Source organism: Metopolophium dirhodum, chromosome 1 (assembly GCF_019925205.1).
Source record: "Metopolophium dirhodum isolate CAU chromosome 1, ASM1992520v1, whole genome shotgun sequence".
NCBI classification, from domain to species: domain Eukaryota; kingdom Metazoa; phylum Arthropoda; class Insecta; order Hemiptera; family Aphididae; genus Metopolophium; species Metopolophium dirhodum.
Window position 1 is genome coordinate 43412293 of NC_083560.1, and position 17307 is coordinate 43429599.

General features: G+C 27.8%; 1 protein-coding gene across 2 annotated transcripts in view; it reads right to left on the reverse strand.

Moving 5' to 3' along the window:
- The window catches only part of LOC132934692 (E3 SUMO-protein ligase PIAS1-like), a 36091-nt gene extending 27670 nt beyond the window's left edge, over positions 1–8421 (reverse strand). For both annotated transcript variants that reach the window (XM_061001016.1, XM_061001015.1), the window contains exons 1-3: positions 7490–8421; positions 6331–6450; positions 6040–6233 (exon numbers count right to left, since the gene is read on the reverse strand). The gene's annotated coding sequence lies outside the window, so the exon portion shown is untranslated. The remainder of the gene's footprint in view (positions 1–6039; positions 6234–6330; positions 6451–7489) is intronic.
- Between the last annotated feature and the right edge of the window lie 8886 nt (positions 8422–17307).

Below are 17307 nucleotides of genomic sequence, written 5' to 3' on the forward strand. Positions count from 1 at the left end.
TCTCTTATGACAAATGAAAGGTTAGTACAATAACACATTAATATTTAAATATATAAATTAATATGACTAATTAACTCAAACAATTATACTCTTCTACAAAAAATATGTTATTCCAAATTTTTAAAAATGCTTTTATGTATAATACAATTATCTAACAGAATATAAACAAAATAATTCATTCATAAATTCAAAAAATATCCCATTGAAAAACAATCAAACTAGGAATATTTTTTTGTAAATTATAAGCATCTCAATTACATAATTAAAAATTGACAGCAAACCTAACTACCTATGTGAATATGTGATAATAATTTATTTTATTTTATTTTGTTGTAGGTTGAATAATTTGGCACTGTTATCAATTGAAAAACATATTTCAAAATTATTGGATTTAGATGAATTTACTGGAAGATTTGCAGTGAATCATAAAAACAGACGACTTATTCTTTTATAAAATGTACCTATGTGATATATAATAATATATTTTGCAAACAAACAACAATATAGTTTTCATAAATATAACATAATAAGATTGCTCTCCTCCTTTAAGAGGAAGCTTGTGTTGGAGGAGAGAGGTTCTTAAAATAGACAATATATATGTATTAATATTGACAGTAAAAATCCTGGTGATTAAGCCTTTTCCATAATTAATTAAAAATAATAATAAATAGTCTGTGATAAATATTGCTTAATGATTAGTATGACATCTCAATATATTATAATACTTAACCAACCAATACAGACAATACATTGTTAAAATGTAGTAGATATTTATTTTTATAGATGTTGTGTGTTAAGGTTGTGTAGGGGCAAGGGGGTACGAAACAGAAAGGGGCCAACAAATATTTGCCCCCTCATGGAAAAATGTCTGGATACGTGCCTGATATGATAACTAATAGTCAATTTTATTATATGATACAATATGAACAAATAAGTATCACTCTGCTGTACAGAAGGTGTAGAGTGAGTAACTATGTACTTGAACTCAATGATATAGAATCATTGTACATGAAAAATGATTCTGAGCGAATTGCGGTCTGATAACCTAATAACCTATATTATGAACCCATAATCCTATTTCATTAATTCGGCATTTCCTATCACGGTATCATTGCTTGGTTAGCGATGGTTAGCTTGGTACCACAATAACGACTCTACGTATTATGCACAGTAATATACATAGTCAGTACTAGATGCCAATTTATAATCCATAAATATAAATACAATTGCCGATTTCCTACTATAATCAACTATTAAAAATAATGATATGCTAATATATATCTTAGGGTGCCACTCAACTATATAGGCTAAAAAAAAAATTGTTTTTCCAATATCTTACTTCATAATATTGATTTATATGTTATTAAATAGCTGTGGTAAAAATATAATTTAGATAATCACTTATTTCGAGGTTGCTCACGCGTTTCAAAGTTTAAATTATTTTCTGTTAGGTGCCTACTTTCCAAGATAAAATTGATTATCTACATTTTTATTATTAAACTTGATTATTATTTACCCATGCATTTGATATTAATTATTAAATTGTTAAAACTCGTGTCATTCTACTAGTATTTGTATTTCAGTGAGTTAAATTTTGTTTGTTATTACTTATTATTAAAGTGAAGTTAAATTCAGTATTTTTCTCCTGAAGACAATCAATTATTCACTTATTCACCCATGCAGATTGCAGTCATCTCAATCGTATTGAATTAAATTATTGGTATGTAGATTTTACACTGTAATTGTTTTAAATAAATATTTCAATATAATACATTAGTACAGTACATAATATAATGTCTTATAAAAATTTATTTAAATGACACCACAAGTGGAACTTTAACTGGATTGAAGCTGTCATCAAATAGACAAATACTTGGCCGCATTTTACATTTGCATTTAAAAGATAACTTTACGATACAAAAGAGTGCTCATATAACTACAAATGAATTGTTAGAGTTTTGGAATAAAGTGAGAATTCCTACTAAACAAAATTATAATATAATAAATCAGATCAAAAAATTACATTCAAAATGGATTGGTATTAAAAAAAATGCAACCAGACAAACAGAGACACTGGTTAAGAAAGTAAACCATTTTTTAAATAATTTAGACAATTTGTTTGATGTTGCCCATGCCAATGCTATGAATTTAATTAAACTACAAGAAGCCATTGAATTTTTGAAAGCACAAAGAGAGAAGGGTAGACGAGGATCAATGGGCGCACTTAATAAAAAATTGTTAATTAAAAAAAAAATGTATAGCAAAGAACATAAAAGTAATATCAAGAAAAAAAAAAAGAAAGTGAACGTTTAGAAATCGAAAAACATACAGTATTAAGTATCAGGAATAGTAGCAGAAGTGGGAATAGTATAAGTGATAGTGACGAAGAAGTAATATATATTTTACCAAAATGTCCTAGAAAACGTCCAAAGAATATAATTAATCGAGCTGTTGCGTCAGCACTCGATCGTACAAAAGTTAGTGATTGTAATGCCACATATATATTAGTAGCTACAGCTGAAACAATTGGTTTAAATACTTCTGAAATCGCTTTAAATAAAGAAACAATCCGTCGAATGAGACGAATACATAGGGAAAATATAGCTAAAGAAATCAAACAAGATTTTCAACCTGAACTTGCGCTTACAGTTCATTAGGGTGGTAAAATATTAGCAGAATTAATGTCTAAAGACTCAGTTGATAGCCTAGCAGTTTTAGTCTCAGGAGAAGGAGTAATGAAACTACTTGGAGTACCAAAATCAACCAGAGGAACTGGAAAAGAACAAGCAAACGCTGTATTTCAATTGCTGGATGAATAGAATATTATAATTAGAGTAAATTTTATGTGTTTTGATACCACAGCTAGTAACACCTGTATAAAAAAGTGGGCCTGTACTATTTTAGAACGAAAAATCAGAAGAAATTTCTTAGATCTAACTTGTAGACATCATATACTTGAAATAATAATCAGCAAAGTATTTAATTCTCTTTCAATTGAACATCAATCTGGCCCTGGCTTATTACTTTTTAAAACATTTTTAAAATTCTGGAAAAATATAAATACAGAAGGTTATGAAAGTGCAATGTCGGACTCTATTTATTTTGTTAAAACACTCGTAAAAAATGACATAATCAATTTTATTCAAAATCAATTATCAGTTTATCAGCCAAGAGATAATTACAAAGAATTGCTACATCTAAGTTTGATATTTCTTGGAGAAAATATAAGTGAAAAAGTTACAATACAAGCACCCGGAGCATTCCATAGAGCAAAGTGGATGTCTAAATTAATTTACTGTTTGAAAATTTATGTTTCGATCACAGTTTCAATTAGAACCCGAAGTTCTCGAGGGATTAAAAACATTCAATGTTTTTATTGTCGAAGTGTTTATTAAATATTGGTTTACACCGCCTAATGCTGCTAGTGCCCCCACAAATGATTTAAGCTTTATAAATGATTTAAAAGTATATGAGAATAGAATAAGACAATAGCTAAAATAGCTTTAGAATGTTTTTCTCGTCATTTGTGGTACTTGATCCCAACATTAGTAGGTCTATCATTTTTTGATAACAATGTTTCATATAAAAATAAATTGAGCATGGTATCAGCTTTGTCAAATTTAAGGAGTGATGAAGGTAAAGCAAAAAAGTTAAAAGTACGAGCAGTAGAACTGGCTGAGAAGAAGTTATCAGATTTAGTGACAAATCAAACCATACATTTATTTGAAGCATTGAATATTAAAACAAACTTTTTACAAACTGATCCAAGCACATGGGAAAGTAATAAAGAATTTCTAAGTGGAAAGAAAACAGTGGGATCATTAAAAGTTGTGAATGACATAGCAGAGCGAGGAGTGTCTTTAATTTCATCTTTTAATTCAGTTTTCACCAATCAAGAGGAGCAAAAACAGTTTTTACTGCAAGTTGTTGAAAAACATCATCAACAAAATCCTGACCCAAACAAAAAAACACTTCAAAATCTCTAAATGCTTAATATTTTTTTGTTTGTATTATTAATTTTATAGCTATTTTGTATCTTACATAATGCAAATGTATTAAAAATATTCACAATTATGTAAAAAGTTGACGGTAAATAATTAATTATTAATCTTCAATATTTATATACAGTAGATTCTTAATATGTTGAACGTCGCTATCTCGAATTTTTCGTTATCTCGAACTACTTTGAATTCCCCTTGAAACTACTATTATACTTAATAGTGTTTTGCTCTCGATATAAAATTAATCATTTTTCGTTATCTCGAGTTCACAAATAATATTTTTGTTACGGTTAACATAGGAATTGTGCAGTACATTGCATACATTGTGCAGGCAGTGCAGTATAGCGATTGTGATTTAGCGCGTTGGTAGTCACATATGTAGTCTTTCGTAGTTCGTTTGTTCGTTTGTAGTGGAATAGAAAAAAAGCATAAATTAAATGTTCTTTCAATTTCGGACAAAGTTTGTTTAATACAGTTAGTTGAAAAAGGTGACCGTAAAAAATGTGAAATCGCCAAAGAATTCAATATTCCACCAAATACATTATCGTCAATTATTAAACAGAAAGAGGAAATAATGAAGTTCAATTGAGGAAATATGAAAAAAATGAGGATGACTCCTTATTTAGACATTGATAAATGTTTGCTAAAATGGTTAACTCAGTGTCGAGATAAAAACATACCATTAAATGAAACAATTTTACTTGAAAAGCAAACAAATATGCACAACAACTAGGACACACTAATTTTAAAGCTAGTAGTGGATGGCTTACAAATTGGAAAAAAAGACACGATGTAGTTTTTCGAACTGTTTGTGGAGAAAAAGCTTCAGTAGACACACATTGTTGTTCAAATTGGATTAAAAATCTTCCTGATGTCTTAGCAGGTTATTCTTCTAATGATATTTTTAATGTAAATGAAACGGACTTATTTTTCAAATGCTTACCAGATAAAACATTAATGTTAAAAGGTAAAGAATGTTCGGGTGGAAAATACGGTAAATAGCGCATTACAATTATGATAGGATCAAATATGTCTGGAACTGAAAAACTAAAATTATTTGTCATTGGTAAAGCAAAGAAGCCTAGGTGTTTTAAAGGAATTAAATCCTTACCAGTTGACTATAGGTCAAATAAAAAGGCTTGGATGACTTCGTCATTATTTAGTGAGTGGCTTTTAAATTTTGATAGAAAAATGAAACTAGAAAATCGAAAAGTTCTACTATTCATAGATAATTGTACAGCTCATAATCAAATAATTTATTCAGTCATTTCAGTATTTTAACTATTCAAATTTTAGTCTATTTTAGTCATTCGTATTATTTATTATTCATATACATTATACAACATACATTTATATTAGTTTTTTTAATATTCAAATGATGTATTTTAGGCATTCGTATTATTTATTATTCATATAAATTATACAACATACATTTATATTAGTTTTTTTATTTTTTAATAAAACTCGATATCTCGAACTTTTTTCTGTTCCCCTTGAGATTCGACATAACGAGAATCTACTGTATATATTACTATTCATATATTTTTAAGATGCATTGAGCGACCAGTAAAACTTGACTCAAAATTCTAAAACTTCATAAAAATAGTTTATATGGTACATAAAACCTGATAGTAAGGTAAGAAAAGAAAAAAAAAATTTAAGTGGCACTCTAATGTACCTGTATACTTAATATTTAATAATATATATTGTACTTTTGTTACTATATTATTATAATATTTAAAAGAGAAGGACTTAGGTATGTTTCTTCATAATCTCAAATTTAAATGAAAAAATAGCTTCATCGAAGCACCAAGAATCTAAAATTATATTAAAAACAGTATAAACATACTTATAAATTCATTTAGTGCCGAGTTGCCAGTGGGGAAATAAATGTTGGCCACTCAAGAAAAATGCTGGTGATAATTTGGCCACCCTTATTGTGTAATCCTAGCCACGTGTCCGGTTAATTCATTTTGTTTAATATTATCCTACCAACTAAAACTATTTTTATTTATGTCTATTAAATGAATAAAATTACCTGTACATCTGGAATAATAGGAGGTTGATGTACTGTAGTCAATTTATTAGAAGGCTGATACGTTGAAATTGATTGAAGTGTGGCAGGTTGATCCATTATTAATTGTTATGAATGTAAAGGAGTTGTCTCAACTGTCTTTAAATCTGTGTATGTCTTACATTGTTTCTTATTTTGTACTTGTAATGCACAAAATCCTAGTTACAGAATTATGCAGTTATGCTTGATTATAGTTTAAATAATGGCTATTAAATTGTTTAAAATACTGAATAAAAAGTTTTTTAATAATTATACCTTCATCACTACTACAATCTGTCAAATCAAATAATGTCTGTTTTGGTTTGGATGGTAGTTGAAATTCTTCACATTCAGATTCCTTTTCCACTCTGGTACGCCATGATGTTTTGTAATTATCTAAAATATTAGTATAGTTTTATACTTAAGACAATTAAAAAATTAAAAATTACAGAAAATAATTAGGCAAGTTAATAATAAATAGATAATATAGTATGTGTGTTTGTGTCTTATATGAACTGATTTGATAGCACTATAGCTATATTATTTGAATTATTTTTGGGAAATTTTAATTATTTTTCAATGTACAAAATAGGTACACAAATACAATGCCGTCCTTAAAATTTGTGGGACACGGGGCATAACTTTTTAAGCAGGGTCTATAAAAAAAATATAATGCTTTCTGCACAAAGGCAATTACATTCCCGTAACTAGCTCTTCCATGTTAACATACGTTAAGTATTTTGTACCTCACCTAACTAATTTACGAGTTGATAATAATAAAATACAATTAGAAGACCTCGGAGCAACAACAAGACATCTCCATATTTTGATCAAAATTAGTTTTTGATTGCACATTATTAAGAAAAAAAAACAGCATCTCAAAGTTTTTTTTTTTTGGTTTTGAGATCATACATTTGATTTTGACAATTTTTTACTGGCCATAGTGGCTATTGGCTACTCCTTATAGGAACATACAGTTTTTATTAATTAGAGATGTCTTGTTGTTGATCCCAAATCTTTATTTGTTTAGTACCCTACACTATAGAGAAGACTATTCACTTTTATGACACTATGTATACTTTACTACTGTACAAGTAATTTGTATAATTGTATTAGGTATTGTACATAAATTTACTTTAATTAATAATATAATATTTTCAAATAAAAATTCAAACTATTTATGTAGTATCAAACCTAGTTTCAAACCAGAATAATACCAATTGATGCACATATTTGCACAATTAAAATACAATAAAATAATATTAAATATATAGCGATCCTGAGAACTTGCAACTCTGTAGAATAATTCACTGACAGTATGTAATTCACCACAGCAAATAATGCACCTGCTTCTATTAGTATGTCAATGTACGCCAATGATATGTAAAAACAATATTACGACAAGTACAATAAAATGACTATGAACGATACTTACAGAAGCAATTCACAGGAATATAGTACTTGGAAACCATACAAAGACAATGATGATGCATACATGACTCTGAATGAATAATAACAATAACAATCCGCCGAACATCCACAGTTCGATGTACGGCCTGAAATGTAAAAAGAATATTACGACAAGTGCAATCAAATTACTATGAACGATACTTACAGAAGCAATTCACAGGAATATAGTACTTGGAAACCATACAAAGACAACGATGATGCATACATGACTCTGAATGAATAATAACAATAACAATCCGCCGAACATCCACAGTTCGATGTACGGCCTGAAATGTAAAAAGAATATTACGACAAGTGCAATCAAATTACTATGAACGATACTTACAGAAGCAATTCACAGGAATATAGTACTTGGAAACCATATAAAGTCAATGATGATGCATACATGATTCTGAATGAATAATAACAATAACAATCCGCCGAACATCCACAGTTCGATGTACGGTCTGAAATGTAAAAAGAATATTACGACAAGTGCAATCAAATTACTATGAACGATACTTACAGAAGCAATTCACAGGAATATAGTACTTGGAAACCATACAAAGTCAATGATGATGCATACATGATTCTGAATGAATAATAACAATAACAATCCGCCGAACATCCACAGTTCGATGTACGGCCTGAAATGTAAAAAGAATATTACGACAAGTGCAATCAAATTACTATGAACGATACTTACAGAAGCAATTCACAGGAATATAATAGGTACTTGGAAACTAGGTATATAAAGTCAATGATGATTAATATATGATTTTTAATGAATAATAACAATAACAATCCGCCGAACATCGTCCGTTCGATGTACGGCCTGAAATGAAAAGCAATAACTTAAATACCGCGAAATTCGCTTATACATAATATGAAAACATTGAAAACATAAAAGACTAACGATTTTGCACAATCACGGTCTCCTCACGGAACACGAACACTATCACGCGCGAAGATATCAGTATTTTTCACTCATCGCACCGCTGCGTAACGCGACGTAACAGTGCAACCGTGAACCACCGCGCACAAACATAAAAACACAAACTAAATCAGTTGCTTATCGTTTATTCAAGATTTTAAGCAAAGAAATTGGAGTGTACCTACAGTGTATTGATACGTCGGCACGTCGCATTGGGTCAATTTTGAGCCAACACGTTTTGAAAATTTTAGCGTATCAATTTGACTTGTTCTATTACAAACCTAATAGAGAGGCTAGTCTTTATTTAATTCAGATCGGAGCATAATCGAATGTAGCTATTGACTATTATTTTTCTTCCGTCTTTTTTAGACTCAATACATTGCAGTTTTTAAACAATATATTGAAACCCGTGTAAAGCGATGTTTTTATTGCGGTGTGCAGTTTTTGAGAGGTGGTAATCGGTAAGTGTGTAATATATAGCAAATGTGTTGAATACAATATTTTATATTTTTATTGTAAATACGATTTATATTCACACACAAAAAATTTTAAATAATATTATATACATATATATAATAATAAATGTTGGCAATTGTCACCAAATACCATAATGGTATAATATTATAATAAGTACAATACTATAATGGCTTTTTTTAAGAGAATTTGATGCCGTGATTTTTTTGTTTTTGTCTAAATTTTTAAAATATGAAAATAAATCACTTTTTCCATTTGAATTGAGTGCATTGTACGAGCAATTGGTAAATAATAGTTTGCTTTACATTGAATTAACAATCCGTCATTGTCCCGGATTAATATGAATCGCAGTGGCACAGTGGCTCTGAACCTAAGTATCGAGGAGGGCAGCCACTAACCTTGTTTGAATAGTTGGGAGGGTTGGTGAACTGTGGTGGATTATTGGGTGAAAACTGGTTGCCCAATGCCGTGCATTGGTATAATATTTACAATACCTACTAATAATAAAACCTATTTGTACAGTTATAACGTAGGTATACTAATATTAACTTAGTAAGCAACAATAATATAACATTATATCGGTAACATTTATTTATTTATTAAATATTTTCAATGCAAAATGCAAATGCCCCGTCTTGGAATGATTTAACCATGAACAAATAAATAAACAATACAATACTAAATTTGAAAATAAGAAAATTATACTATCTAGGTACATAAAGTAAAATAACAATAATAAATCCAGAACAATGGCGCTTGATGAATAATAAAGTATGGTTAGTTGGATCAAAAAAGATGTGTCCTAAAATATTATAATATTTATCCATATAATATTAGCTATGTTTTAGTCAGAAATTAGTTACTATTTAAACTTGCCATATTGCTATAGTAGAAAAATAAATTTGTGACAGAAATTATTATAATTTATTGTATTGTACAAATAATTATAGTACAACTAGTTTGTATTACATCACAATAAAAATGTAATTTTAATTATAACACAACACAATATATGATTTCAATTAAAATATTTTAAATTAGATTTAATTTAATATTTCTTACCAAGATTTATACGCAAATATGTCTCCAAGTTACGAGTCTTGCTTATTACCAAAATATACACTATAGATTAGAAATTAGAATACCGGAAGATGGATTATCCGGGCGAGGATACTACTACACTAGTAGCACAGAATTTAACTTTTAGTTGCCTATTCAAGCGCCTTATTTTGTGATATGATATTATTATGATAAATTTTATTATTTTATATTAATTAATTCTGAGCAGAGCGATGAAGTTATTGACTACCTATTGCATTAACACATTGTGTGTTTTTCTTATTTCTTTTAGATTCTGAGTGGAGCAAAAGAATGTGTTCATTTTACAATGGTTTATTTTTCTGTCGTCAGCAATTCTGGGTGGTAAAATTTATTCGATTTTCTAGTTGATACTTTTGAAATTTTAGAAATTATTTATATTATTTTCGATAAAAACTTTACCATTTAGTAAAACAGCCTCAACATTTAATTGGTTCCTTATAAATATCACTAAAGAAAGTTCAAAAATATTAAAGATCTATTATGCTATAGATTCTATAAGCATACATTTCGAAAATGTTCAAACTCTTTTTTGAGTTAAAAATCCATAAAAGTTCTTCCTTTATTACCTACCTAATTTTTTTTAAGCGTTTGAATTTAAAATTTTTACTATATCCGATTTTTATCGGTATATTAATGAATTTTCATTTATTAATTTTTGATATTTTATTGTAATTTAAAAACTAATAACTTTAAGCATTAAAATAACCATTCTCATAGTTATTTGGTAAAATTTTCAAACAATTTTCACTCTTTTTGAGCTATTTATAACCTAGAAATTTACAAATTTTGTAAATTATTTTTAGTAACAAATTCATAAACGTTTTTCTTTTCATAGCGAATATTAAAAATTCTTATAGAAAATTGCACACAAGTTTTTTACTTGTAACGAAAAAAATATTGTTTACTGGAAAGTAACAAATTAATTTTTTTATGTGCGTTTGAATTTAAAATGTTAAAAATATGGGATATTTAGTGGTTAATTATCGAATTCATCAAGACCTTAGATTATTGACGTAGCTGACTTTTTTAAAACATATGTTTTGTAAATATTAGTGTTAGTTATTGTTTACTGTTTATAAGTTTACCGCGTAACCTAACCTAACCGGAAAGTGAAATTAATTTTTTACAAGCGTTTGAAGTAAGACATTGGATATTCACCAGTAAACTCGTTTGTTATTGATCAAATACGTACAAGGATCGTGCTACAATGAAAACATCGATGTACAAAATATTGTGTTCAAATGGTACAGTCGACGTTCCGGTCACAAGAGTGCGCCACTAATAACCACGGCAGAGACATGATTTTGTCGTATATTATACAAATGAAGACTTATTTAAAACCAATACATTTAAGTAACCTATTCAATAACAGGAAGGACCAGATTTACGCCTAGGCCAATTGATAAAAAAATGTATTATTGTTTATTAGAATTTATAATTACTACTTGTTATGTTTATAATTACTACTAACCAAATTTGTTTATAATGAAATGAATTTATTAGTTTATATATATATATATATATATAACAATATTTCAATGTATTATAATATTATATATACATAATATATATATTATATAGTATACAGTAGCGGACTATACCGATGGGATATCGGGACTTTTCTCTGCTAGTAGTGGGCCGGGGGCTGTTATATTTTATTATTATTAATAATAATTGGAGGTAGGTATTCCTGTTTTGTGGCTTTAGAGAATAATATTGATGTTGAAGACATTATTTACATTGTTAAAATTAAAGTGATTTATTAGATTAAAAAAAAACTATGGTAATTTTTTTTAAATCAAATATTGTTTTTATTAAGAGGATGTCACACCCACATGTGTTGTCTCCTTTTTACAAATGTTTAAACGTACAACATAGCAAATACTGTTTTGCGCGGGACCACTTTTGTCTTTCTGTGTTTGTAGTAGTGGCTCCAAAATTTCTGAACATATAGGGTGGAAAATTATCTATGCAACAGCGTGCCCATATTTTAGATAACATAAATACAATAAAAGTTATTTGCTTCTAAACATTTTGTTTTTTGTTTTTTTCATTTGCTTATAAAAAATGATTTGATGGTGCTATTATAAAAAAGCATGCTGTTGCACAGACAAAAGTTCTTCTTTACGTATTGTAAAAATTTGATTGTTCTACAGCAAATATGGTGCGAGAAAAATTGTACCGCGCAAAACAGTTTTTGCTATGTTGTACATTCGTAAGACGGTGACGACACATACGGGTGCGACATCCTCTTAAGTGCAAAATATGAATTTAGTTTATTGTTCATAAAATACTAATTTGAGGCCAAAATTTGTTATACAATTTCATAATAACTTTAAGCATGTATTGATACATACTATAAAAATAAATAATCACTAAATGTATCTGAAATCAGCCAAATCCAATTTAAGGTTCGATCATACAGTTTTCCTAGGCCGATATTTTTTATAGTCGAGTAGTCCATAGTCCATCACTGTGTATTTATGATAAACCTAATTATGGAAGTTGGTAGGTACCCAACAGTATAAATTGTAAACTCATTATACATTTATACATATCAAATTGTATTATTCCTGTTTATTTGCATTATTAGGTATATTATTATTATTTCTTAGTCATTACCTATGTACCTAATATGAATGTTTCAACTATGAGTTTTTTGTATCGATACATATCAAAATATATTTAAAACTAAGAGATGTGAGTACGTGTACACATAATTTATGAACAAATATACCTGTACTAAAATTCAAAATGAATCGATTTGTGGCGGTGAATTAATAAGATCTTAAAAAATAGTAGAAAACAAGATTTATAAAGAAATATTTTGAAAATCATATATTTTCGATGTACTAAAACGAGTAGTAAACATATCAATCTATAGGTACGCATAAATATTTTTACGTGATACATTTTCATCTGAAGATAGCGTATTGTACGAGTAAAAAAATATATTTAAATATTTAACTCATGAAATGTTATATTATGGAGCAATTCTATGGCACTCGTGTTGGCTTATATTTCTGAAGGTTTTTTTTCGACCAGGGAATTTTTAACAAGGTATCAATGGTTATTTTATTTGTTATTTTTTTTTACTACCTACCCATCACGGCATGGGTTAAATATTTAGAGGCTGTTGTAAAATAAAGGTTCCGTAGTTTAAACCTTCGTGGTAACTAATACCTATACATTCTACAATCTACATAATATTATATACTAATTAATACTTTTTTTTATTGTCATTTGTCTTATGCATAATATAGATAACAAATTAGTATATTACTAAACCTTATATTATATAATATTCCAGAAAATGGCATTCGTATTATAGCCAAAATAAAAAAGTCCCGATTGTAAAAAGGTGGACAAGTAGGTACCACTCTCCTGTACAGTAGTTATCAAGCATGTCGTTGTAATATGGATGTGTTACATTTTAATTTAATGATAAATCATTAAACACGAAAAGCGATACTGAGCGGAGATGTCGTGTCAGACTAGCACACGACATTATTCGTATACGTATAAATAATCAAATTTAATAGTAAAAAAAATTAACAAATATCAAAAATATCTCAATGCTATAAATAGCGTTACTTTCCGGTGTACTTTTTCTTTTTATAGAGGTATAAAAACTTGTTGGAAAACTTATATTAAAATATCTTGTGTTAGCTATGAAAAGAAAAATTATTAAGAATTCTGAATTTCTAACTGAAAAATAATTTACGAAAATTGATAAAATTAACATGGCTATAAATAGCTCAAAAAGAGTCAAAATAGTTTGAACATTTTACCATGTATGTGAAATGCTAATATAAGTATTTGGTGAACGTTTCAAGAGTCTACGGAAATTAAAAGTTTCGTTTAAGTAAATTTTTATTTTTATTTTAAGTAGAAAAACTTATGTGAAATCTTCTATTAAAATTTTCAATCTTAGCTATGAAAAGCAAAACTTTTATGAATTTCTAACTTAAAAGTAATTTCTGATTTAATTTTGTTTTAATATTTTATATTTTGAGCAATGAATGTATTGATTTTTTATTCACGTGTGTTTTTAATATTTTTTGACTGTCATCACTATTTTAGACGGTAATAATGCTTTTATATTCTATTTCAACATATTTTCTGGTAGGAAAGTGAATATAGTTGGTAATTTGGATTATCATAAACAAAATTTACGTACTCATATATATATACAACATAATATTCATGTTAATCGTATTACGTATAGGTATTATATTAAATTATAAATAAGAGAATATAAAAAAAAAAAAAATTGTTTTGAAAAATTATTATTAATTATTATAAAATATTGAGGTGAGCTTGTCCGGGCTGCCACAAGGTAATTTCCCGAGACGAAATGTTCAGCCAATCCGCCGCTGGTAGGTATATCTATTATTTAACAATATAATAAATTTCAGTCTACATAAAAAAATAATCATTTACAATAATTATGTCCGTATAGCCATATTATATAAAAGCTGTTATTTATTTACGATTTAGATAGTATATAGTACTAATTAAGTAGTATCTAAGTAGACACGTTCGAATGTGCCGAGTGTATATTAAGTTGCCTATAAAATGTCCCTTAGAATCTGGTAGATACGGACGACGGACCGCATCGTAAAATGTCATAATCAATATTATTTTTTATAATTTATTTGTACGTTAATATTATTATTGCAAGGTAGACAGTAAAATATAAATTTTATAATTTTTAAATGTCAAAATAAAATTGAAAATACTACTATTTTTATTGAAATTAAAAAACAAACATTCACCATAATATTGTTTTGTATAATTATATTCTAATAACTAAAGGTCTGAGTTAAAGCTTTAATATATTATAAACGTCGAAAATCCCCCCCCCCTCAAAGTGTAATTACAACATGGAGTACTTGAAACACATTTGTACCTTAAAAAGCTTCGTGTACACGTTCCAAAAAAAAATATACAAATGCATTGAAATCCGAGACCTAGACTAATAATAAATAAAGAATAATGAATAAAGGCTTTGATTTACGCCACTCTCTACGTAGGTACTCATTGACAGCCTTATTATTTTCCGAACATTTACGGTGCCCCGGACGCATGTCAAATCCCGGAAAATAATTAAACGGACCGTACAATTCCGGAATGTAAATATTCGGACCGTGATATCACAGACCGTAAAAATCCGGAAAGTTGTAAACCGTATATTCCCGGACTGTAAAAATCCGGAAAATATAAATGTATGGACCGTTATATCCCGGACCTTAAAAATCCAGAAAGTAAAAATGTACGGGCCGTTATATCCCGGACCGTAAGAATCCGGGAAATAAATTTATTTATGTTTAGTTTTATTTATATATTGTACATATTCTAATTCTTACAAGTTAAACTAGGTATAGAACTTTGTACATCCTACACAAGCTTTCAGCATTTTCGAGACATCATTATTGCATATCATATTGTTATATTTAATTTATATATATTTGTGAAATGAAAATTAAATAAATTTGTATTATTTATTAATATTTTATAATATATGTAATTATCGTGTATTGAATTTATTATCAATTTGATATTTTGGATTCTGAGCAAATCGATGTATGTATTGACAATGATTTATGTGTTTTTATTTTTTGGGTCTGTCACCTGTGTGTGTACACTAAGGTATTTTCCAAAAAATCTGAAGATAGATTTTTTTTAAAAATAGGTATATTTTATTTTCAAATTTGGACATAATTAGATATTTAATCGAAGAATGATTTTTATTTTTTTCGTTAAATATTATTTGTGGGTACTGGGTACAGGGTGCTTATTTGAAACAACTAAATTACCTATATCGGTTATATCAAATATAATGTATTCGCCAAAAATGAATTCAACCTATAGAATATACTGTTTTACTAATAGTAAAATAAATTAATATAATAAAATATATACTTTAATAGGTGTCTACTTAGTAATATAGGCTGACAAGCTTTCGCTCAAAATTTGTTTTTCGTATATATGAAAATATGAAATGATTTATCATCGAATCCAAAATTAACATGTGTAATTTTTTTTCTGGTTAGGGTACAGGTTACATAGATATATCATTTTTTCACTGTGTAGGAGTAGGAACTAACATACTCAATTTTTTTACCGTCTAAGAACTTGCATGTTGTGTATAGCATTTTTTCCACAATCTAGGAACTAACATTTTTTTATTTACCTGCTGTTATAGGAAAATATTATATTATAATATTATATAGAACTTAATATTTAATTACATCGCTTATAAATTACTTTATTTATGAATTTTTAGTAGGTAGGCTACACAATGAAAAAAATAAAATAAATATTTTATATAAATAAATAACTTACCCCTACTTAATAATTATTACTAAACTTAAATAAAGAATATTTAATTTAGACATTATATTAGTTATATTATTATTGTACATTATTTGTACCTTTATGGATTTCAATAATACTAGGTGATATTGTTTTTTTTAATAATATGTAGGTACGTAATTTACGATTTACCATTGTAAATATGCTTATGCGTGCATTCAAATTTAGCTAGTTTATAAATTTAAATTAGTTACCTTTGGATATTATAATTTACCTATTGTAATAAAACTGTACAAAATTCCCTCACGGAATACCTGGAACACTAATTTCAGTTATTACAAGTACTATAAAGTTTAAAATGGTGTATTCCCAAAATTGCTAAATGGACTTGGACGACAGACACGACGCACGGCATGCCGCATAAGATACTCGTTCGTAAAACCCACATAATATACCTAAACGATTTTTGAGAAGAGTATAATATAATATGAAATATCAGCAAAACATAATATATCATTTCATCGCCAGCCTAAGCATTGATTACTGTTAAATTTTCGTGTTCATTGTTTTATAAAAAAAAGTTCAAAACACACACTCTGTGTTTCTTTCAAATTAAATAAATGTATTCAAATACCATTAATTAAGTTGGTTCATTTTATTATTTGTTATACTTTAATTTTTATAAATATTTTAGTAGGTATTACTTATAAATTATGATAATGTACCTTCTATTTGTCAGTTGTTGTAAACTCGTGAATTGCTTGACTACAAGTACTACAAGTATTGCAAAATATATTTAATGTATTCTGTATACAACTAGTATATATTGTTCATAGATACCTAACCAACCTATTATAACTTATAGGACAGGTAAACTGTGTATAAATGCTTCGTCGGCTTGATGTTTTTTTCTTGATTGTCCATTATAATTAAAATTGTAATGATGAGATTATTGATGAAAAAATAACAATTAAGAA